Below are 7,271 nucleotides of genomic sequence, written 5' to 3' on the forward strand. Positions count from 1 at the left end.
GGTCATATCTAGTAATGAACATACTGTATTGAAAAATCACTATTAATAAAGTTTTTATGAAGTTCTGGAAGTTTTATAATGTAAAATTATTAGTGCTAGTTTTTTCTCAAGTTTCTCTCTAAATGATTATAATATGTATTTAATAATAAGTAACTATTATACTGAGGGTTTTTCAGAATAATTTTTAACAAGTCGTTAAATAATTATCTTAATGAGCTCCAGTGCTTAATTTACTCATTCAAACAAACTATCTTACTTTAATTTGCCCTTATATACTATTATATCCTTTAATATGATAAAATATTTTGCTAATTTTGGTGAGTTGTAATGTTTTCTCTCGACTGTGTTAGTAGCTGCAGTCGCTTAAGCACGGCCAGTATCTAGTGTTCGGGAGGTAGTGGGCTTCGAATCCCACTGTTGGCAGCCCTGAAGATGGTTTTCCGTGGTTTCCTATTTTCACACTAACGTTAAGGATTTTGTAAGTTTTTGGATTCAGTTTAATAGGTACATGATGATAAGAAAATGTCAGATGAGGATACATTTCAGTACTTGATACAGGTAACTGTGAATTGGTCTGATGTTAGTGAAATAAATGAGAGTTTTCCATCTACTGATGGTAACTATTCGAAGGCTATTGGTAGCCTGAAAAGTATATTTGGTGCAGATGAATTACTTACATTGTATTATATTAGAGAACTTTTGGGGATTGTTGTTAAGAATTTCACTTCAACTAAGAGCAACCTGACCACACCTTAGCTCCGTGATTTACTTGTGTCATACATAGTAGTGTCATTAAGTTCGTGAACTGGCCGTCTAGTGTTTCTGTGGTACATTATAGCGGAGAGTTTGCACCACAAGATGTTTCCGTGACAGATATTCGCTATTTCCAGCAAGGGACAGTTGCGTGCATACGGTATAAGCTGAATCGGGGTGTGTTGTGATGGGTAGTTGGATGACAGAAGCGGAAATTGAGAACGGTTTGAGCAACGGGAAAATTTCATGTTCTGCCAAAAAAGGGGCAGATCCGCTGGTGAAACGTTTGAGATTATCAAGTCGAAATTGCACGGATCACCACGGCGGGAATAAAGACGCTAGGAGGCAGTTCAAAAAGCTGTGTGATACTTGAACTTTTAGCGCCAGGCTACGAACATATTGACTGCAGTACATACTGTACCAGGAAAAGTTGTGGGCAAAGGGCATGAGTAGGACTTCAGGGAGTGGAACTGGGTTTTGGAGCCGATACAGAGAGGGATAGTCTCGCAGAGCGAATAATAGATGGTAAATAATTTTTTTTCTTAAAACGATTTATTAATTTTTCACCCTGCGGTATGATTATTGACTCAAATTTTGCATAGAAATTAAATGTCGAAAATAATCTCCTTAAAAAAAATGGCATAAATATCATTGGTTTCAAAGTCTTTCATATGTGGGAATTTCCACCTAAAGTCTTTTTAAACCTAAGCACACTTTTATAATGAGAAATTATCAAAGTTTTCAGTTCTCAGTTCGTCAATCTCGATATATAGCACACTTGAAAGCCTACAGTCTTTCTACTGAAATTAAATTTATCACTTTTGAGAAATTATGAAAATTGTTCACACGCGACACTGAAGTTTCACTGTTCAAAATAAATGAAAAGGTTTAGTCAGTTTGTTACTCACTTATGACAAGAACTGTTGCTACCAAATGTCGAAAGATGGACGTCTGGAATGTTCCATGTAGAATCAGGATTGGCGATGTTGACGTTCCCAATGAGGTGATGACGGCTGGGACTGGATCACGTTGAGTTGTAGCTTGTTCGGGTGATTTTCGCACACGAAAATGGCGTATGAAGAATCACAGTCCTTTCTGTATGAAATGCTATTTACAGTCGTTATTGAAACGTTCATAATCACACAGTTCACATAAAAAAAGTAAGTCGATAAGCACAGTCTTTGAACACAGTCTGAAGTTGCTAGGGATTATTTTCTGCTAATCCTGTTACTATAATGTTATATTAACACAGAAAAGTTCTCACTTTTCTACTCAAATTACTACTGTGAGTCTTATGTTGGTGTGACGTGAATATGAGTTCTGGTAATTCTAAGTATTAGGCTCAGTAAAAGTTCAATGTTACTTGAAGTTACCTAAGTCCACACGTAATGAAATAGTTAATATTTGTACTCCAATAAGTTCACTCGCGTTACAGTCTTAAATGTCTTTAGGATTATATTGTAATCGCAACGCGGTCTACTAACTGCAGTGCGACGTCCTTTAATAATTCTATCGGTGATAGAATTTCGCGTTCCGGAGATACGACGGAAAGTACTTCTACCGTGACTGCGCGAACATACTGTACGCGGGCCGGTCTCTTCGCTATCTCACTCACACAGCTGTTTGCTTGTCCTTGTACTAGTTTGCGGGCTGTCTGGCCTTGACATATATAGATACCAGCGCAGGGAGGGGTGGCGGCTCTCTCGGCCTTGTGACCATGATTACGTAATTTCGTTGAGACTTTAAATTATTATAACTCAACAACCGTTTGATGAATTAATTTGAAATTTACAGGGATTAACTTTTATGATGTTTGCTATAATTCAGCGTTTGTCCCGTTGAAATTGGTTAAGGCGTTAAAAAGCTGTTAAAAGAAAATTTCTTTCGAGAAATATCTCTAGGGGAGGTGAGCTTCAAGCGACAGGTGACGTCACTTGACTCCGCCTAGCGCACTCGTAGGGTCTGGCACATACTGGAACATTCTTTACATGGATGTTCGTACGTCGGTCGGATCTTTAATGCTGGAAATAACATTTCTTTCAATTAACATGGACCAGGACCTAGGCCTTCCTGGTACATCTTCCCCTTGGTTGGACGAAAAGAAAATACGCAGGATTTTCTTTTTCAGGCTTTACTCTTCCTGTGGTACATATTGTTTTAAATTGGCTGAGTTATAAATACAGGCTTACGCACTATGGCCAATTGATTCAAGTACTTAGTTACGCAAGGCGAAATTATCCCTACATCTATCATTTTATGAATTAAGTTACGAACTTCTTCTCGATATTTCTCGGGTACGGGATATGGTTTCTTCTGATAAGGAGACAAGTCATTTACATCAAGATGATATTCGTAGTCAGCTATCTCTCCAGGCTTGTCATCGAATACACATGCAAATTTCTGTAGAACGTCATTTTTAGCCTCCTCCAATTTTAATTTAATTTCCGGGTCTTCAACCACACTGGCTATTGACATTATATAATCCGGACCTATAATGGAGTTCTCATTGAATAGGGACTCTGCGTCGTCCTCACTTTGGTCACCCTTTCTACTTTCTGCTACGGCTGGCGCAACCTCGCTTACAGCGGGCTTAATAATGTCACCACCGGCTTCTTCAAAACGGGCTCCCTTCTCTTGAACTTCCAGGTCACTTCGTCCTACCAGCTGTAGTTCTACGGAATTATTCTGTAATCTTACGAGGTTGGCATCATAGTCAATGGTTCCTTTGTATTTGATCATAAAATCTGATCCAAGTATTAAGTTGAAGTTAAGACGTGATACTACCAAAAATATGTGTTCGAACATCTGACTGTTAATTTCAAACTCTAAAAATGCCTGGGATTTGCATTTAACAATCTTATCAGGAACTATCCCTCTTACTTTAATCTGAGCTGCAGGTAATAACAAAACATTGTTCTGATCTTTCAGCGAGTCTACAAGCTTATCAGAAATTAAAGAAGCTTGCGCTCCAGAATCGATGAGCGTAATCACCTGTAGGTTGCCTGTGCGTACTGTTATGACAGGTAATGAACGTGTAATAATTGGCCTTAGTGTTTGTGCGTCTTCGAATAGTAATTCGGAATCGTCAATATGCCAGTAATTGATAACAGCAGTACAATAATTTGACGTTACGACCTCATCGTGTTCGGTAGTCAATCTCCCTATTGCGAGATCGGCGTTTTTTTTATAGCGCCTGTTGGGTCCGGATCAGGTGATCTTTGTTCTCTTGGTCCGAATTGACGTTGATATTCCAGGGATGTCGCTCCAGGTTCATCAGGATTACGGTTTCTCTCCCTGATGTATTCCCGTGTGTCCTTCCATCTACTTTCGAGTTCTCGCCGTCTGGCCTCACGATTTCCTTCAGGAGTGCTTTCGCGCTGTCTCCATGAATTCCTAGGTTGGTAAGGGTGTCTATCCTGATTCCTCTGACGTCTAAAATTCCGGAATCTGGTTGGGTTAGTAGGGCTTAATCTGCCTTCTTCACGTATCCTGGGTTCCTCTCTCTCCGGAGGTTTTATTTCCGCAGAATTCGTATTTATTTCTCGACTCCTGTTAGTTTTCGGACTAGATTGGGTATTAGCCGTATCTAACCTACGCAAAGTAGCGTCAAAATGCTCCAATGTTTTAATGTTGGCAGCGACTAGTATCTCTTGAACATGAGGCGGATATTGAAGTGTCAGGATCTGAATAAGTTCAATATCTGGCAAAGGTGGATCTAAAAACTGGAGTTTCTTTAATTGCATTAGACAGTAATCTGAATATCGGGAAGTATTGACTGAAGTATTGTATTTGCTAGAGTAGAGTTGCATCTTGACAAGGTGCTGTCTTTCTGAATCCCAAAAGCGTTTAAGAAGTGCCTGTTTAAAGTCATCATAGTTTTTAAAATTGCTCTTAAAAGCTATGAACCATGATAAGGCTCGTCCTTCTAGAAGTTTGGATACTACTCTAAGTTTCCTATCGTCCTCTACCCTATTCTCTTCCAGGTAATCGTCAACATTTAACAAAAATTCTCGAGCAGTGTACTCATCACGTCCTGAAAATTTGACTGGTTTGTCATCTGGTACTTTAATAAGGGTAGTTGTATTGTGTATTTCCCTCGACGAACCAGGAATTGTGACGTCAGTTGTATGTTCTTTAAGTTTAATTTGATTCATTTCTTCGGACAAATTTTTAATTTTAGAATTAATTGAGGTGTCTAAACTTTTTATTTCATTTCTCAAGTCAGTTTTAATGACTTGTACGTCTTTACAGAAAGCAGCTATCTGGGTATGCGTGCTATCTAGCTGTCCTGTAATACGCTTGTCGAGTTCTCCTTGCGTGCTCTTAATTAATCCTATCTCGCTTCGTAATTTACCCACGTCGCTCTTTAATGCATCTCGCAAGGTTTCCTGCACCTGAGCTAACTTTGCTTGAGTTTGTGAGATGTTACCATGGGATTCTTGAAATTCAGTCCGTAAATCTTTAAGTTCAGTGGAAAATGCTTGAACGGAAGGAAGAACATTTCTAAGATCTTTGTCTAAAGACATGACGACCTCTGTCTTTATTTCTTCCTTAATAGACTCTAAATTTTCAACAAACTGATCCCGCATGTTTTTCAATGTAGCTTCGACTTGTGCACTAGAATCAGTAAGTTTCTTTTCGAGGCGAGTTCCAGCTTCACGGAATCGTTGCTCGATAAGGGCACTAGATTCAGTGAGTCTTTTATTAATAACTTTATCCGCTTCAGCAAACTTAGTGTCCAAGGTCCTGTCAATTTTAGAAGTTAAGTCTTCAACCTTACTATTTGACTCAGTTAACTGCGCTTGAAGTTGAGTATTTTGTGCCTGCATTTGTTGTTGAAGTTGAGTATTTTGAGCCTGTAGTTGGGAATTAGACTCGATCATTTGAGCCTGCAATTGGTTATTAGACTCTACCATTTGTGACTGTAGTTGTGTTATCTGGTTATTAGACCTATCAATCTTGGCATTCTGATCGTTAATGCTAAGCCTGAAGCTTCGATTGCTGCAAGTAAGTTATCCATGTTTCCGGAATATTCGATAAGTCAAATACAACAAATTCTTCGTGTTCGTAATGATTGCAGTCGGATCCTGTGCGCAAAATACAATGACTTGAATCGAACCCTGAATATTGCGATTATTACGGGCGCATCATCTGTTATTATAGCACGGCTCCACGTTGAACCCTTGAAGTTGCGACGTCATTTATTATTATAGCACGGCTCCAAAATCGAGCCCTTGAAGTTGCGGCGCCATCTATTATTTTACTATCCTCTCTGTACCAGGAAAAGTTGTGGGCAAAGGGCATGAGTAGGACTTCAGGGAGTGGAACTGGGTTTTGGAGCCGATACAGAGAAGGATAGTCTTGCAGAGCGAATAATAGATGGTAAATAATTTTTTTTCTTAAAACGATTTATTAATTTTTCACCCTGCGGTATGATTATTGACTCAAATTTTGCATAGAAATTAAATGTCGAAAATAATCTCCTTAAAAAAATGGCATAAATATCATTGGTTTCAAAGTCTTTCATATGTGGGAATTTCCACCTAAAGTCTTTTTAAACCTAAGCACACTTTTATAATGAGAAATTATCAAAGTTTTCAGTTCTCAGTTCGTCAATCTCGATATATAGCACACTTGAAAGCCTACAGTCTTTCTACTGAAATTAAATTTATCACTTTTGAGAAATTATGAAAATTGTTCACACGCGACACTGAAGTTTCACTGTTCAAAATAAATGAAAAGGTTTAGTCAGTTTGTTACTCACTTATGACAAGAACTGTTGCTACCAAATGTCGAAAGATGGACGTCTGGAATGTTCCATGTAGAATCAGGATTGGCGATGTTGACGTTCCCAATGAGGTGATGACGGCTGGGACTGGATCACGTTGAGTTGTAGCTTGTTCGGGTGATTTTCGCACACGAAAATGGCGTATGAAGAATCACAGTCCTTTCTGTACGAAATGCTATTTACAGTCGTTATTGAAACGTTCATAATCACACAGTTCACATAAAAAAAAGTAAGTCGATAAGCACAGTCTTTGAACACAGTCTGAAGTTGCTAGGGATTATTTTCTGCTAATCCTGTTACTATAATGTTATATTAACACAGAAAAGTTCTCACTTTTCTACTCAAATTACTACTGTGAGTCTTATGTTGGTGTGACGTGAATATGAGTTCTGGTAATTCTAAGTATTAGGCTCAGTAAAAGTTCAATGTTACTTGAAGTTACCTAAGTCCACACGTAATGAAATAGTTAATATGTGTACTCCAATAAGTTCACTCGCGTTACAGTCTTAAATGTCTTTAGGATTATATTGTAATCGCAACGCGGTCTACTAACTGCAGTGCGACGTCCTTTAATAATTCTATCGGTGATAGAATTTCGCGTTCCGGAGATACGACGGAAAGTACTTCTACCGTGACTGCGCGAACATACTGTACGCGGGCCGGTCTCTTCGCTATCTCACTCACACAGCTGTTTGCTTGTCCTTGTACTAGTTTGCGGGCTGTCTGGCCT

Source organism: Anabrus simplex, chromosome 12 (genome assembly GCF_040414725.1).
Source record: "Anabrus simplex isolate iqAnaSimp1 chromosome 12, ASM4041472v1, whole genome shotgun sequence".
Lineage (NCBI taxonomy): Eukaryota > Metazoa > Arthropoda > Insecta > Orthoptera > Tettigoniidae > Anabrus > Anabrus simplex.